The following is a 19,677-nucleotide window of genomic DNA, read 5'->3' as shown; positions in this document are numbered from 1 at the left end:
AAACTCCAATAAGTAATTTCAGAGTCGGCCCTAAGTATGTGTTGGGTGTGCGACCACACTGGGCCCGTCTTGATAAGAGGCGAGATGGTTAAAGCATTTTTCACTCCATACTTGCGTACCATGATCGAATCCAGGCGTTATGAATGGGACTATTAGTATTTTTTCTTGTATTACGCTATTCCATCTTATATTCCTCAAATAGTCCTCAAATTGAAGCCATGCATCACACAAGCACCATTCATTAAATAAATACCATTAAGGCCCAATTATCATAATAGTCCACTATCGAGTTTATTTTTATAGTAAATTACACGAATGGTCTCTATGGGTTAGTGTAATTTGTGTGTTTGGTCCCTAACTTATTTTTTAACTCGGAAGGTCCCTATCATTTGATTTTGTTACGCATTTGGTCTCTATCTTACCTAAAAGTACTACGTTGCCCTTGATTTTTTAATTTATTTAAATAAACACCCTCAACCTTGCTACCCTCATCTTACCTTACTCATCCCATCATTTTTCCATATTTAAATAATAGTTTTTTTAGGCAATACAAGGACCAAGTGTGTAACAAAAACAAATAATATGGACCAAACGTGTAACAAAAGCAAACAGTAGAAACCTTCCGACTTAAAAAAATAAGTTAGGGACCGAACGTACAAATTACCCCAAACCATAGGGACCATTCGTGTAATTTACTCTTATTTTTATTATTTAATCATTTTATTTATAATTCATTTTTTTGTATTTTATTTTATAATTATAAGTTTACATTGTTGTTGACATTTTTCTTTCGTGTATTCTGATTTTTGATTTATTCAACTGAATCATAAAATTTTATTTTTATAATTTTAATTTAATCGAATATTTGAGTCAGGCTTTACAAACTCATAGTTACCTCTAAGACTTGCCTTCAACTTATGAGTCATATTTGAGCCTATTTTTGATGTGGAAACACACTATAAACTCTTTTTCTGAATATAACCTTTGTCTCATTTTTTTTTTAAATCACTTCTCATCTCAAGTGGATGGTTGTGAAGTTTATCAAACTGAAAAACTTTATAATCTGGAGTTCCATACACAAATTTAAATATAATCTTTGCTTGACAACCAATAATTCTTGAATTTGAATTTCGTTTCCTCCTAACACCACTTGTACCCAATGTGTCACAAGATTTCTTTTTCTGTTTGCCACCACGATTACATATAACATGTTTTTTCTTTATAATCTTGTTATCAAACATTATCCGTGTGCTCAGTCCCATATCAAAACCACCAGTTTCAGCATATTCAGAATACATTTTGATGACCAATTTAATGATTTGAAGATTAAACATTCAAATGGAATAAATTAAATAGGTACATTTGACTTATAGACATGTTCTCCAATTACATTACTACAATCATCTACTGAACTCGGAGATTTAACTAATAAATAATTATAAAATCTAAGTCAATCTAGTGACACTTTATTATAATCAATAATAAACACAAAGACACACTTTATTCACATATGAATAAACCAAAAAATAATGTTTATGAATGTATGGATAAAACAATCATATATGAATACATGAAATTCATATGATTCAAAAAAATATAAAATAAAAACAGTACTTATTCATATATGAATAAAACAAAGTTAATAATAAATTCAAAATTACAATTATCACACGTTTATTCATATACAAATAAGAAAATAATTTATTCAGATTTATAGATTCATATGTAAATACATGATCATCAACAAAATTAAAAACAAGATAAAAATTTAATTAGTGATGTCTTCAATAAATGAGTAATCAACATCTTCTTTTTCACTCTCATACATGGAAGAATACAATTCACCATCAATAACACTCGAATTTGACATGATAAACCAATTAAATTGTAATAAACAACAAAAACAATCTTAATATCGATGAAAATCATGATAAAATAAAATAGAAACTGAACGACACCAAAATTAAAACAAAAAACACAAAAAACGATCTGCTTGAAAATTAAATCAACTTCGATCAGATGTTGTAATTGCAATATAGATCATATGAAACCTTGATCAATTTCGAATTTGTCTCACTTCAGAGCGTAAAAACGATCTGCTTGGAAATTAAACCAGCTCCGATCAGATGATGCAATTGCAATACATATCTCAAACTTCACAACAAATATTTGATTAAACAATTGCAATACAGATGTGAAACTTCTCAATAAATGCATAAAACGACGCAAATTGAACAAATATGTGTAATTGCTAACGAATTATATAAAGAAAGAATCTTGATAATGAATTCCGATATATCCGATTCAAACGAGATAAAGATTAACGAATTACGACTAAAAATGAAGAAAGAATAATCAGATTGATATTCAGTATTTGAGGAAATCGGTAATTGAATACGAATAAAAAAGAAGGAAATCTAAAAAGTGGCTAATTAAATTATTTTTGAACCACATATAAGTTATATGTGGTTCAAGAAAAACAATCATGTAATTATTCAAAAACAATCATATAAATTATATGTGGTTCAAGAAAAACAATCATATTCAAAACTTAATATATGTTTACTTCTTACGTGATTCGAAACTAACATCCGAAAAATATGTAATTATTCAAACTAAAAGCACATGTGGTCACTGTAACTTTTCTTAGGGGTCGTTTGATAGTTGCTAACTGAATTAGAGTTGACTGAGTTAGAAGTTCTGACCGAGTCCACATCTAACTGAGTTTATGTTGTTTGATTATTTTTCTGACCGACTATGATGAATGATAAAAAAAATGACGATATTACCCTTATAACCACATACGAATTGCTCGACTCACTTACACCTATAGTTATTAATTATTATATTTTGTCATCTACAAATATAAGTTATTAAAATATAAAAATAATATTATAAATAAAATAATAATATTTGACAATATGTATTTTGCTATTTTAACACGATGAAGTAGTGTTGTTGTACATATAATATAATTCATACTACATTTTGGAATAAAGTGGATGAAGGGTAAAAATGGAAATTCAAGAATATAGAAAGTACCCTTTTAGCAAGACTATTGTTATCTGTTGCTTCACTTTTTCTTGCTCTAACATAAACATACCCAATTTTCCCTTCTTTAGAGTGTCTCATCTTCTTGTTTAGGCGTAAGGTTTTGGCAGCTCCTTCACTACTCTTCCTTCCATAATTCCAGCTTTCACATTCTTTGCTTCATAATTCATCTTCCAATCCGAAGGTAATATTCACTTTTCTTAAATCTAATCCCTTCTTCATCTTCCAGATCTTTTCAAATTTGCATTTTTATGAACCCACCGATCAAAAAATATGTTCTTCTAGTAGTTTTCATCTAGTTTTCTGAAATTGTTCTATACAGATTGTTAATATACATTATCCTGCATATGCAGTCCATTCACTTCGATCTGGGTCTTCACCCAATCGATGTCATCTTCCGAAGCCGAGATCCGTTCTTGTGGTTGTTGTCTACTAGCGAAAATTAAGTCACAGTCTCCCTTAATTTCGATAAGAGGAGGCCACAACTACGACCACAATCATTCGAAGATGACCTTCAGGAAGAAGCAAAGGCGTACAGGAGTAACAAAGATGAAGGGAAAATACGTGAAAGGAAAAAAAAAAGGATCGAGTCGGCTTCTTTTTGTTGGAGGACCGAATCAGCATAAAATTAGGGACCGAGTCCCTGAGTTGGACCGAGTCCAAGGATGCTAAAGACAAAACAAACAAGCTAATTGGGGATTAAGTATCGGGTCCTAATTTTGGACCCAATTAGAAGACTTACCAAACAGGCCCTTATTCTTTTTTATGTGATTTAAAGACCTAACAAAATTTCTAACTAAATCAATGAGATATTAATTAACTATTGGCATATTATTTTGATATTTGTAATTTTCTTTTTATGACTAATAATAGTGATTTTGAATCTTACCGATTGAAGATGAACGGAAATAGCGGGCTGGAGAAGATCGTCGTACGTATATGGATTTCCGAGTTGATGTATGATTTTATTTTGAAAAAAAAAACTGGTATTTAGGTTAAGGATTATTATTTACGTAAAAATATATAAGATCTTATATTATTAGCTCCTATATTAATTATCCATATATTAAGTTCATACATTAATTATTCCTTTGAAGTATTAAATCATTCATCGGAAAAATCAACTACCATTTTAGATTGTTTGTGATTTGTGATTCATATCTTTATCTTGATATATTTTGTACTCATCGAAATCTTGTTTTGTACTATTTTATTGGAACAAAATCTCTATATACTAATAATGAAATAGTTATTTTGCTATGTGTCACCATATTAGATCTCCTAATTAATGTCATGCCACTTGTCAACCTATTGATTTTTCATAGTTATTTTGTTACACGAATGATCTTTATGGTTTGGGGTAATTTGCGTGTTTGGTCTTTAACTTATTTTTTTAATTCGGAAGGTCCCTATTATCTGTTTTTGTTACGCGCTTGGTCGCTGTCTTACCTAAAAAGACTATTTTTTCCTTGATTTTTTAATTTATTTAAATAGATACACCCCAACCCACCCCTCTCACCTTATCTTACCTATCTCACCATTTTTTTGTTTAAATAATATTATTTTTAGGTAAGATCGGGACCAGGCGCGTAACAAAAACAAACATTAGGGACCAAGTGCGTAACAAAAACAAACAGTAGAGATGTAACAACGTGAATTTCCAAAACAATTTTTTTTTCATTTTTAAAATATAATTTCATTCATAAGAAATATCAAATCCAATGTGACACATGTCCTCCAAATAAAACAATCCCAAGATCTCAAATACATATAACTCCATCAATATGTACAGATCATGTCGGCGCCTTCCCACGATCCTCGTTGGTACCTGAAACACATATCACATAAACGGTAAGCATAAATGCTTAGTGAGTTCCCCAAAATACCACATACAGTATATACGCCACTTAAGGATACAACTCTACAAGACCTTCCGGTCAATGTGTCTCAGGGGACTTCCGTCCCATAGTCCTGGTAGACCTTCCGATCCCACTTCTCTGACCTTCTGGTCCGTATCATCTTGACCTTCTGGCCCATACACTGTTGACTTTCCAGTCCATATCATAATACTCATAACATAACATAACACATACATATCATATAACAACATGCATCACATACTCATCATAACACATAAGACCTTCCGGTCACATAATTACCACTCTAGGTAAAGTATAGTGAGAAGACTCACCTTGTACGATGTCGGATAACCTCTCGTGTTCGATAACCAAACCTAGCCTCCTCTTATCAGCATAATAGCATCTCTAATCAATACTTTCTCTTGTCCTCATTTCTAAAGAATGGGTAGAAGACCATTCTACCCCTCCCTGACCTCTCTTGAACCAGCTTGACCAAAACCCTAAGGTCAACTGAAGTCAACTCTAGTCAACGGTCAAACTTTGACCAAACTCGTCCAGTGCACTCGTATGACTCGGCGAGTCCATGCGTGTCCTCTTAATCCTCATAAATCCTCACTCGACTCGTCGAGTTAACCTTTCACTCGACGGGTTACCACTTGTAGGGATGAAAGTGGGTCCAAACCCGGACCGGATGGACCCGGATCCGGAAAACCCGGAACCGGTTAACGGGATTTTATAGAACCGGAAACCGGACCGGTATATAGGAACCGGTTCCGGTTCGGTTCCGGGTATGGTTCCGGGTAAAGTGGTTCTAGAACCGGAAAACCCGGAAACATCAAAGTGGGTAGGTTGGAACCGGATAAAGTGGGTTTAGACCCGGAAAACCCAAAAAAACCGAAATTTTTTGGTAATAACTTACTACTTAGTGGGTTGAACTTTGAAAATTTTCATATTGGTATCCCGACTTTGGGGGGCTGTAACTTATTGAATACGAAACCACAATTAACAAAATTAGAGTCTAAAATCATGTACAAACTTTAAAATACACTCTGGAAAAACCCGCATGTCAATCCGAATTTAAACGAATGAGATATACTTGTGTTAATATTTTCACATAATACAAAGTACAAAAACAAATAGCTGAAAAGTTGAAAATTTTCAGTTTTGATATCCCGACTTCGAAGGACTGTAAATCATTGAATGTTAAACCAAAAATGACAAAATTATAGTCTAAACTCATGTACAAACTGTAAACTAGAAGTTGGAAAAAACCACATGTCAATCCGACTTCAAACGAATTAGATATGCATGTTTTAAAACTTTCACCGAATACAAAAAAACTAAAAAACTAAAAACTTTCAGCTTTGGTATCTCAACTTTTGAGGACTGTAAGTCAATGAATATAAAACTAAAAATGACAAATTTATAGTCTAGAATCATGTACAAACTCTAAACTACATGTTGGAAAAAACCGTATGTCAATTGGAGTTGAAACGAATAAGATATGCATCTTGTAAACGTTTCACAAAAAGTGGTTCCGGCCCTAAAAGTGGTTCCGGTTCCAAAAACCGGTTCCGGATTTTAGACCCGGTTTACCCGGACCCAATGGACCCAAACCCGGATTACCTGGAACCCGGATAAAGCCAATTTTTAAACCCGGAACCGGACCCGGTTCTATATATTCCGATTCTAACGGGTCCGGTTCCAGTTCGGTTCCGGTTCCGGTCTGGTTTTCCGGTTCTAAATCTCATCCCTAACCACTGGTCACGAATCGCGGGGCAACTTGTCACACCCCAAAACCGGAACGGCGGAAACGTTCTGGGGTGGATGACGTCATGTCAAGTATCACAACATATACCGTATAGTAATCAAAGTACAACAACCATTGCATTAATAGTAATAATTTTTACATAGTTTACATTTCATAGCAACATCAAAGTAATACAAGGAATAATATATATGCAGCTCGGTACTAGGCTGTCTTCACAAAAGCTCCCGGAATGTACCTGTCTATCGCTGACCTGAGAATACAAGTTATTTTGAAAGCGGGTATCAACATTTTTATAATGCTGGTGAGTCCATAAGTATTTAGTGTCATTTGTATAAGTACGCATTGCTATTCAAAATAACTTTATGAAAGATAGTAGTTTAGAATCTACGGTGTATAAGCATCCTTTCCAGAAAATCCTATATTTTCTAAATAAAAGCAGTCTTCTACAAAGACCCGACAGACTTATGTTTTAAGGAGTAATTTTCCCCGAAATACTATCAATACCAAAATACGGTATTGACTTTAAAGAAAATATGAGAATATCACTAGTAAAAATACTAGGGGAAAAATAACATATGCCTCAGCAGTAATACTGCTGACTAAGGCAAAAGAAATCATAGACTCCAGGAGAGTATCGAATGAATGATACACCTGTCTCAGTCTAACAAAAGGAAGCACATACTCCAGACAGTATCTAATGAACGACACAGCTAGCAAAGTCTAAAACAAGGAAATACAGACTCCAGACAGTATCGAATGAACGACACAGCTAGCAAAGTCTAAAACAAGGAAATACAGACTCTAGACAGTATCGAATGAACGACACAGCTAGCAAAGTGTAAAACAAGGAAATACAGACTCCAGACAATATCGAATGAATGACACAGCTAGCAAAGTCTAAAACAAGGAAATACAGACTCCAGACAGTATCGAATGAACGACACAGCTAGCAATGTCTAAAACATCCGGTAATCCTAAGTGGGTTGTTTCAAAAATACCGTGTTACCTTAAGGCCATGAATTATAAGGTAAACATAGATATACTCGTAACCATACTGATTGATAATAGAGTACTTGACGCCCTGCAAGCATAGGAATAAATGTGACATTTGTCACCCCTTGGCTTGGTAGGTCGGGGACTGTAGCTAGCAGTCAGGGTGTGGGAGTGTCGGTCCCGTATAGATCTATACACACAATGTATGCTCTCCCTCCAGGAGACTCTGGTTACCAACTTGACAACGGGGAGATCCGTGTCCTGAAGATGCATCTCGTATTTTGAATTCTATTATAAGTACTGGAATAATGATATAGACTCACGAATGAACTGACTCCTTTGGAATTCTCCGTACTAGAAAAAGTAAATAGAATCTCTTAACTATTCCTATAATAGTTACTAGTGTTTCTGGTCTATGAATGATGAATGGAAGGATGCCCTTGCTACCCAAGGGAAATGAACTGGTCGATGTAAACCTTTATGTCTATACATGTATACATGATATATAACTAATGTTTAAATGACCTTCGGACGGATAACCAATACCCACCAGACCACATCCCAACGAGGAAAAGGAAATATGGCGAACTAGCCTTCCTAAGTCCTTTAAACATTATTTATATAACGATACAAATATAGGCATGCATTTAACGAAGTAAAAGCATAGAAGGAAAACTTTGATGAAACCTTTGGAAAACTTTCATACATAAGAAATTTACGACTTGATGTCATTTTGTAAAACAAGTTTTGAAAATCTTTGGAATCCTTTGAAAAACCTTTCATAAACAACTTTGAAAATGATTTGTATAAAACGGTTTAAGTGAAGAAAACCTTTGATAAGAAATTACGACTGGATGTCTCTTAAGTAAACAAACTTTGAAAAACTTTGGATAACCTATAATGATCTAAAAAGGGATATTCATACTTTAACAAGATTCGAAAACATGATTTGGAAACCTTTAATCTGGATAAACAGTTTAACATGCAAAATCTATTTTGCTATACAGTTATTAATCACATGTGATTTATCTAATAACTGTACAGTTCAACTTGTATTCCCCCCTATAAAAGCAGTTAAAATCATTTAAAAGGTTAATTCAGGGGTATGAACTCACCTGACGTGGGCGATTCGGATGAATGGGCGGTATAGGACGCTAGGTGTCAAGTGGGGACTTGAACACACACTCGGATCCTATTAAACATATAATGATACATTTAAGTATCTAATTAGTCATTTAATAACTAATTAAGCAAGTAAGGATGTCCTACTACATGAAAACACTTTGCTACAAGTGCTAGGAGTACCAAGGGTTGCATATGAAGAGTGTATAGTCCCACTTTGGAGTTTACTCCTCAAATGCTAATACCTAGGGGTGTTTTCGGTTTTGGAGCCATATCCCCCATGAGTTTACGGCCTTAAACTCATGGGTGGGGTGTATTTGTGTGCTTTAAGGCTTCATGCCTCACAAGGAAAGGTCCTAGGGTTGATTCAAGGGCTATGGAAGTGATTGGGGCTCAAAATGGACACTTTATGGATTTTGTGGTCCTTGGACCACTCCCTTGGGAGTTTACAGCCGTAAACACATGAGTTTACGATCATAAACTCATGTTATTCCATTTCTTTTGTGTTTTTGTGGTTCTAGGTCATGCATGCAAGGTTCTAGTCATTTATATAAGCATTGGAAGGTGTTAAGGGCACTTAAACACCCTTAAAAGGTGTTTACGGTTTTGGGAGACCTTCCCAAACCGTAAACTCATGTTTGTCCCTTCAATACATGTTCTTGGGGTCCCTAATTCATGCAAGTAAGGTTCTACTCCATCACACAACCATTAGAAGGCATTAGGGGCATCTAAACACCTCTAGGAGGTGTTTACGGTTTTTGGGATGAACTCCCCAAACCGTAAACTCATAAGATCATGGGGAAAAGATAATTTTCGAATGCTAAACTCATCTAGGAAGGGATCTATGCTAGTTGTCAAGGCTTAGAATGAACCAAGGCACACTTTGACACCCTATTTGGAGTTTACGGTCCAAGAACACCTTGGACCGTAAACACCTTGTTCTTGGTGTTCTTCAAGGTTTTGACATGGATTCTAATCAAACAACTAGCTAGGAGAAGTATACTTACGTATAGGAAGCTTGAATGATCGATTTTGGCGGATTTGACGGGATGAATTTATGATAGTTGAGAAAGAATCCTTAGGTGTTCTTGAGGTGGATGTTGGAAAAATGAGAGAAAATGACTAAGTGTCATATTTATACTCTCGGGGGTTCGCGGTCAAAAACTCCGAAATTTCGTCCGTAAATTCCAAATTTTGGAGTTCCGCGACTTACGCTAAACACGGCAACTCTAAATTTTACTTTCTTATTTTTGGTTCGCTTGACGAATATTATTTAAAATATTCCAACGGGCTTAAATCCGGCCAAAAATATTTTGGGATAAATTTGGCTAATTTTTTTTTGACGTGCTTAATTACGGAGTTAAAACAAACGGAAATTTCGGGTTGTCACATCATCCCCCCGTTAGAGGGAATTTCGTCCTGAAATTAGAGTTTAGGCAAGGAAGTAGGCATGAACAATCGAGTAAGAGACGAGGGTACTTCCTATTCGGCTGGTCCTCGTGCTCCCAAGTGAACTCAGGTCTTCTCTTGGCGATCTAGCGACCCTTCACTAACGGAATGCGGGTTCGGTTTGTTTGCTTGACCTTTCGGTTCACGATTTCCTACAGGTTTTTCTACGAAGTTAGGGTTCCCAATGATCTCTATCAAGACAAGTGGAACTTCGAGGGTTACGTCGGGCAAGTACTTTTTCAAGTCTAAGACGTGGATTTTTTTGGGGTGAAACTTATGGAATTCCGAAAGTAGTCGTGGTCTGACAAGGGTTGGACCAATTCTTATAAAGAATCTCGGATGGTCCTAAGCTCTCGGAAAGATAGAGCTTTTCAGTACTTAGAACGTAATGTACCTCTATGGCGAGATCATCACTGGCGTGATCGCCATGTCGAACTTCCAAAAGTTCTCTCTTACCGGAGTGGGGTTCCCGGGTTGGTTCTTAGAAGGCTCATGTCGTTTTCGGATTCGTGCTTCCTGCTGATTGGCCCTCAGAGGTTTTTCTGGATTATCGGATGTATTGGCTACACACTGGCATGTAATTGGTTTATCTAAAGCGTGCTCCAACCTCCGGTATACCTGAAAAAGACATGAAAATGTGCAAATAAGGTTGTTCTAGAGACTAACATGAAATATAATGAAATGCAAGACAAATGAAGGACAATTATGCTAAATAGATGCATGAAATGGGACTAAAATGTGAGCAAAAATGTGCACAAATTGCACCTAACACATGCCTAACAAAGTACGACTATTTAACCGTACTCTATATGTATCCTATATATAGCATTACAACCATCACATAAAAAGAATCTAATACACCAAATATAAGCATCTAATACACCATAAACAACCGTACTTGATGTCACATCCCGTATTCCTGATATCCATTCCTAATTGCATTCCACCCATTCCGGCTTTGCATTCCAGATTTATTTATCACCTAATTCCACTCTATGGATGTTGTTGTGGAACACATGGATCACCATTCCAATTTAAACGAACCCTTCAATTTCTGCAAAGCTTATACTACAACATAAAGAAAGAATTTCTACTTCATAAGAATCCTTTTCAAAGCTTCAAATTCCAAGAAATGATTTAAAAGTTCCTTCGTCAATTAAAGTTTTGGGCTCTGACAATTTCAAAGAACTCTATGGCACTAATTATGGTATGACTACCTTTTACAAGTTGTAAAGTTATTGTCAAACTCCTCCCACTAACAGAGACTGTTATATTTAGCACAAGAGCATTATTAATATCTCCATTCATTTTGACAATATCAATCTCGTGAAACAAGTTATCACCATATATAATGATGTCAAAAACCCGTTGTCCCTCCCATGTGACTGAAGGATCAATCTCTGCAAAATGCAACTAAAACAAGTATGAAGAAGGGATTTTAAATTATTTATTGTATGGCATTGTACTTTGAAAAGTTTACCATTATAGCAACGAGGGTAAACAATTTCAAAATACAATGTCCTAATAAGAAATAAGTTGGAAGTAAAATTTTGTAATGAGAAATGAAACTACAATGCTATAATAATTTTTGTTTTTTGGAATTTAAGTGATCTAACTATGAATTGAATATCCTGTATATTCCATACAAGTGTTTTGTAGTTCCAAATCAGTACCTTACTTCAAGATGGTTTGTTTTGGGTTTACCAAAATTTCTTCTTCTCCACTTGATCTTGGTTGTTTGCATTACTACCTCCTCCATATGTAATTTGCTAACATACGAACAAAGTCAATTATTAGTTACATGGTTTGAAAGTCTTATGGTATAGGTAACTCAAGTGCTTAATTTGGGATGAAGCCTCGATGATGCACCGTCATTGTTTCGAAACATTTAATTGGAAACTTATCGATGTTATCCTTTCATCGAACAAGAATAAACCATTTGGAGGCAAGACTTTTGTATTTGGAGGTGACTTTCGACTGATTCTTCCAGTAAATCAAAGAGGAAATCGTTCAGATATTGTCCAGAAATCATTGCATTCATCCGAATTATGGCGTAAATGTAAAGTTTTACGTTTGACGGTAACATAAGGCTTCAGATCGGTTTTCCAAACAATAATTCCGAAGAGACACAATAATTTTTTGAATGGATTCTTAAAATTGGTGAAGGTACTATCGGTGGCCCTAATGATGGTGAAGTTGAAGTTGAATTTCCAGAAGATATTATTGTTCTCTCTACGGGTGACCATATTCATTTAATTGTATCCATGCATGGTCAGTTATATATAGTTGTTTCCCGTGCCACAAATAAAAAATGTTTGAAGATACTCATATGTGACGAGGAAGGTCGTTCAACAAATAAAACAAAAAATATTGTTTATAAAGAGATCCTTCAACGATTATAGATATTTATCGATTTCAGTGTATCTTCTACACATTTCAATAATACCAATAGCCATAAAAAATATGATAATTATTATGTAATATATGTGGGTATTTGTATGTTTTTTATGTGTTCCCTTGCATTTACTGTGGGTTATAATCTAATATTAGGTATTTTATATAGAAACTTTTAGGCCTGAAAAGGTTATGTGGAGGGCTATGGAGATGCCACCTAACATATTGGCACTCTTTTATTAGGATACTAGGCGAATGTTCGCGCGTTGCGCAGAAGTATCAATATAGCTGAAATCTTTATAAATATATGTTTTTTTAAATATAACAATAATGTTGTTAAATTTGATATAATAATTCGTATACTAAGTTAATATAATATATTGATTATTTTGAATTATATGATAATATATAAATCTATTAAAACTGCTTAATCTCAATCTTTTGAATGACTTCTACTCGCGAGATACTCATGAATAAAACTAAATATAATATATGGTTTAATGTTATTTATAGTTGTTGTTATTGTTAATTAATTTTTTAAAATTTATTTGCTTAAAGTTTTAATTTCTATCATTGTAATTATTTAAAACATCAAACAATTTTTTTTTATTTTAAAGATAACAATATAATCATTTATATAGAGTTATTTTTAACTATTGTAATTGTAAGTTATTTTAAGCTACTTATTTAAAAAAAATTAACGATTATAAAAATATCTTTAAGAAATATTTTAGTTAAATTGATATTACAATTTAGTTTTTGCATTTAGCACTACAATTTATCATTTTTAACTAATCACAAAATATTCTTTGGGTATTTTAAGTGGAATAGAAATTTATATTAAAGTTGACCATATAATGTTATATTTAAATTAACAATTTAAGTATTTTGTCCAAATTGTTCAAAAGTTGTAGCTTTAAACTGATAATGGTTTACATAAGACAACATATTAAATCTAATACATTAAGAATAATATGTTAAAAGTTAAAGACATAACTTTATAAGTAGAAATAAAAATATTATTTTAATATTGAAATTTAGTTTATTTATAATTACATTTTAGGTTTGATACTTATTTAATTATTAACCTACTTCTAATCATTATTAGAAAGACAATATAATTTATCATTCATAACTATTTACAAAATATTTTTTGGGTTGTTTAAGTTGAACTAAAATTTATATTTAAGTTGATCCTATAAGGTTATATTTAAAATGACAATTTAAGTATTTTATACAAATTGTTCAAAAGTTGTAGCCTTAAAATGATAATGGTTTACATACAACATCATATTAGACCTAATAAATTAAGTATAATATGTTAAAAGTTAAAAACATAAATTTATAAGTAGAAGAAATTATATTCTTTTAATATTGAAATTTAGTTTATATATGATTACATTTTAGGTTTTATATTTATTTAACCTTAGTAACCAACTTATAATCATTATTAAAAAGAAATTGAAAAGTCATGGAAGTTTCAAATGAATGTGGTGAAAGGAAAAATGAATGGGGGTTTCATATGAATGTAGTGAAAGAAAAAATATTTCTTTTATAAGTATACTACGCGAATCTCCGCGCGTTGTGCTGGATAGAATTATATAATTAAAATAATAACTTTTACAAAATTATTATTTAATATTTCTACTTTGAAACAAAATATTAATAGTAAAGCAAACATATAGTTAACATATTAATTTTATTAAACACTAAGCGAATCTCCGCGCGTTGCGCAAGAATAGAATTATATAGTTAAAATAATAACTTTTACCAAATTATTATTTAATATTTCTATTTTGAAACAAAATGTTAGTAGTAAAGCAAACATATAGTTAACATATTAGTTTTATTAAACATTATAGTTTAATTTTTAAGTCATTGTAATATATACAATTACTTGATAATTTTATAAACCGTTTAAAATTTTGTAAATTATATATCAAATGAATGATAATATAACGGGTAACAAAACGTATGAACAAAAATATGAACGACAACTTTTAGTATCATAAAAATAGAAAAACATTTATTATAACATTTGTATTAAAAAGAGATATATATACAACGAATAATAAAAAATATGAAAAATAAACACTATAACTTTTAATAACATAAAAAGACTAAAACATCTATTATAACATTTATATTAACTCTTCATATTTAAATCACAAATCTCTTCTAATACATTAATGTTTTTTAATGAGCAAAACTTTACAACCTTATAAAAGAAAGGAAAATAAAAATTTATTAGTGATTACTAATTAATGATCATAAGTTAAAAACTTTTGAGTTGTAACTAATAAATATATATAAATTAGAAAACTATTGAGTTGTAGTGTGATTTCAAATAAGTGCGGTAATTGGAAATGTATTATTATTATTATTATTATTATTATTATATTCGTATAAATAATTGGTTTGATGCATCATTTTAATCTCTTCAATTATTAATCATAAAGATATTTAATTATAAATTTATAACATGCATAGGTGCATATACATGTTAAACAAATCACATATAATATATATATTTTCGTAAATGTCATATGTAATTCTTGTCGTAGTAATATGGATAAATTACTTTAATATGAAGAACATATCATGATAAGTCAATCATAATTACATATCAAATGTTCAAAATTATGTTATCTTTTAAATATTGTCTTTTAAATATGTTGTGTATGATAACTCAACAAAAAAATAATAGAAAATAAACATAATCAAAATAGAAAAACTACAATCAAATAAATAAGAGCATTGGTATTATATATTACTTAAATATGTTGTGTAGGATAACCCACTTTTGACTTTTGAAGTCTTTTTTGTTCACTTTGACCATAAATATTTTTATTTGTATTATATATTACTTAACAAAACTTATAACAATGAAAAAACATTTAAAATAAAATCCATTCATATATTTGGCATCAAGTATTATCTATCAAAAGCAAAAATATTTAAGGTTAAAATTGAAGAAAAAAGACTTCAAAAGTCAAAAGTGGACTATCAAATTGGGACGGAGGTAGTAGAAAATAAACATAATCAAAATAGAAAAACTACAATCAAATAAATAAGAGCATTGGGTGGTTAAATATATAAATAAAGATGTTACATAAACATACATTTAAATCAAAAGAAAAAACTAACATTCGTCAACTTGCTCAAACAAAAAAACCTATATTCATTTTATGAATCTTCTTTCTTCATTTAACACCATTCAACCATAGAAACTTGATGACAATTCTTCACTAACCTGCAATCAAAATATTTTTATTGAAAAAGAAGAATCATAAAGATATTCCAAGCAAAACAATGATGTTTGGAGAGTCACATTCAAGATTGAGTAATACACACAAATCACATATAAAGATTAAATGAGAAACTAAATATAAAGAAAGAATAGAAAAGCTTCATTTGTTTTTGTTGAAAGAAAAAATCATATTATAATTACTATCGATGCGACATAACTCATTTCTTCAAATCATCATATTTGGATCGTGAATGCTTTGAATCACAATATCTTCAAATCCTTCTTACATATAAGATTTTATATAACATAAAAGACACAAAAGATTGGCCTTTTTATAGTAAACTTTTCACTAAATGCTAATTAAACATAATATAAGTTATAAAACTTTGAGTTGCATTAGTTAAAAAAATAGAGTTTCAAATGAATGTGGTTTGAGGAAGTTAAAAATGGGGGTTTCAAATGTATGAGATTCAAGAAAAAATGCTAGCTTTATAAGTATGTATGATAATGATAATGATGAGATTATAAAAGCATAAGTATTATAAAATTATAAGTATTTCATTATTGAATTAATATGATCGTGTAATCGGATGACTATAATTTTAAAACCATAATACCAAAATTATCTTTTAAAATAAATCTTATAATCGGTCTAACAACCGGCCTAAAATCTCGAGCTTGGCTTTTTTTGATTTATTCAGATATTTTTATCATCTATGTTGACACGCAAACTAAATTAGTAAATCCTTCATAATAAATGAAAATAATTTTGCCACATGTCACCTTCTTATTAACTTGTACACATGTCATTTTCTAGTATTTTTGAATAAATGTTTTTTTATTTGTCATTTTCTTATTTTTTTTTTAATCTTTTCTTAATTAACACATCATATTTACACCTTAATTAATAATTATCTTAATTAAAAATAACCAATAAATTACAATATTATTACTTATATAGTATTTAATATGTTTCTTTTTAAATTCAAAATTAAAATTTTAAATTTCAAATCTAAATAAAATTTTGTTTAATCCTTTATATTTAATATTTTTGTTTATCCAACCGTATAAAGATCACAACTACCTAGTTGATATAAAGTCTATTTTTTCTTATAGTTAACCTTATTTTGGCAGTGATCTTAATTTAGGTTTTAATTTTGGTGACTCATATCTTGATGTTGATATATATTTTATTTATAGAAATAATGTCTTTTACTGTTTTGTTGGAAGGATAACGTTGAAATTGATTTTTTTTTAATAATGTCTATATTCTTATATCGTCCCTTACTTTGTTTTTTTGACTATTGTTATTTTTTCAAACAAAATATCTTATATAAAAACCAATCAAGATACGAGAAAAAAACAAACATTATATATCAGATATAATAAAAAGAAGGGTATGCAACCATTCAACCAAATTAATCTTACACTTACAACTTCTATTAAAGACTAAAAAAAACTAGGTCTGACAATCGTGTTGTGTTCGGGTTGACATGTCGCGGGTTGGCGGGTCAAAATATACCAACCCAAACACGATCTATGTAACTATACATGTCACGGGTTGGCGGGTTTGGAACATAAATTCATATATGACCCGTCAACCCACTTATTTATACGGGTTCAAAGGTTGGTGGGTTCATGGTTCAGATTTGGGTTCGTGTGTTCGTAGGTTGGATCACAGCAAATCGATTGTCTACTGTGTTGTGTGTCTGTCGTTCACGTTCAAGCATCGAAGTTGTTCGATAATGATTTAATAATTCATGTTGCCGTTATTCGTGAGCTTGTTCTGTCGTTCATCACAGACGAGAGAGCGAGAGAGGGTTTATTCGATTTTGTTTGTGAGATACTGAGAATATTTAGGGAAAACGCCAAATGTCAAATGGTCAATGGTATCGGATATCCTATCCTAGTATAAAGTACAAACTGTATAGTGTATAATACTTAATACATTTAAAAAATATATAATTTTTTTATTAAAATTCTAAACAGGTTAGCAGGTCAACCCATATATTCTTTTGAAAAACTCATATATGACCTGTTTAATAAACGGATTGACGGGTTGAAAAACTCAATCCAAACCCGTTAATTTCATGTCTTGTCGTGGGTCGTATCAAGAAATGTCAGACCTACAAAAAAAAATGAGTGATGTTTCTATCAAACAAAACCGTTTTCTGCATTTTGATTTTTCCAAAAATAATTTTGTTAGCATAGCTCCATATAATTCAAACAGCTGTATTAACAATTGTATCGAAGCATTTTCTTTCTATATATAAAACTGAGTATTAGTTTATCCACCCAAGTCACAAACTCTGAGAAGACTGAACCAACATTTAGATTATCAAAACCCTAGTAAGTAACTATAAGGCACCAAATAGAAGCCCCAACCTTGCAAGTACTAAAAATATGATCCGTTGTTTCATTATGAGCATCACAAATATGATAAACAACTTGGTTAACATCCAAACCTCTATCAATGAGGTTTATTGATTAAACTTATAAGCAATTTTTTAAACGTAATTTCTAACCCAAAATGTTCAACTTAATAAAAACAAAAAAATTCATCTCATAGAGCTACAAAATATTCTCCATAACCAAATTGCTCGAGGACTCGAGTCTACCTAGGACCAATAAAATCATGAGGCAAGATCCCTATTAAAACTAAGGGTGTCAAGAGATGTCACAAAATGTAAACTCCTTTTATTTGATGAAATTTTCTTTTAAAAATTGGGTCCATCGTCTATCCCCAAGGTAAGACCCCGAATGAAAAAAAAAAAAAAAAAAAAACCTTCGAAGGCATGATTGCTTCGATCAAGAGTTGCTTAACATCATTGAGATCAAAAGATTTGGTAGAGGATAAAACGAATACGGTGAGATACGATTTAAAATCTCTTGTAGTTAACCTAGTGGAGGACAATGATCTTCTAAATGATCACTCGCCATAACAATCTATGATAACTATTAACTAGTGTCATCAAGTCAGTCTAAATTGTAGAGATCGTGAAAGTACCCATTAAATCTAAATTCATCCATCTAACATGTGATCTGAGATGGCAAAAGAATAAAGTAAGTTATCCATTTCAGAGTTCACACCAATGCTCCTCTTCCTTTATGTTGGCTAGCTACACAAGAATGAATGCTAACAAAGAGTCGAAACTCCATTGTAAATTGAAGCCGATTTGTTCATCTCAAGAGCGAAAATTCAAAGTTTGTTTAAACTTGAAGATTATAAATATCTTCCCAAAAACTTGGTTTTTTTTTTCTTTTCATTTCTCACCTTTAAGAGGAGAAATAACTAAGATCCAAACCATTTCTTCTGATTGCACAAGAGCTCTCCACTATGAGTACTATAGGACCGAACTTCCAATCATCAGTTGCCCAAAAAACACACATTTGTTCCATGAGTTTATTTTATAATAGAACTTATAAAGTTTGATCATCTTGAACTTGTAGACACCTCTATCTCCATTTATAGAGAAGCACTTACAAAAACAAGCCACCGACAACAAGACCCTTTTCCAACCCCTGTGCCGACCACACTTTTTAACCCTACGCCGACGACATGTCATCGCGATAGGCTATATTGAAGACATGTCGTCGCACATATTCGTCGGCATAGCCTTGTCGGTATAGGTGGAAATTGTCATCAGGATAGGTACATACCCCTATATCGATGACATGTTGTCGGCACAAGTTCCGTAGGGAATGATTTTCGAAAAAAAATAAAAATAAAGGCCTTTAACCGTATATGTTCTATAGTATATATGAAAAAAGTATCAAGAATGCCTTGG

The 19,677-nt window shown here is 31.8% G+C and overlaps 1 long non-coding RNA gene across 1 annotated transcript; it reads left to right on the top strand.

The window, feature by feature from the left end:
• Positions 1–2,931: 2,931 nt before the first annotated feature.
• LOC145077277 (uncharacterized) lies at positions 2,932–3,937 on the top strand. The gene is made up of 2 exons (XR_013693063.1): positions 2,932–3,235; positions 3,405–3,937. It is a non-coding gene; the product is annotated as an uncharacterized LOC145077277 (long non-coding RNA).
• Positions 3,938–19,677: the final 15,740 nt, after the last annotated feature.

Source organism: Lactuca serriola, chromosome 9 (genome assembly GCF_051521515.1).
Source record: "Lactuca serriola cultivar US96UC23 chromosome 9, Lser_US96UC23_V15, whole genome shotgun sequence".
Taxonomy (NCBI): domain Eukaryota; kingdom Viridiplantae; phylum Streptophyta; class Magnoliopsida; order Asterales; family Asteraceae; genus Lactuca; species Lactuca serriola.
The sequence above is the reverse complement of the archived record's forward strand: the minus strand, read 5'-3'. Positions and strand labels throughout refer to the sequence as shown.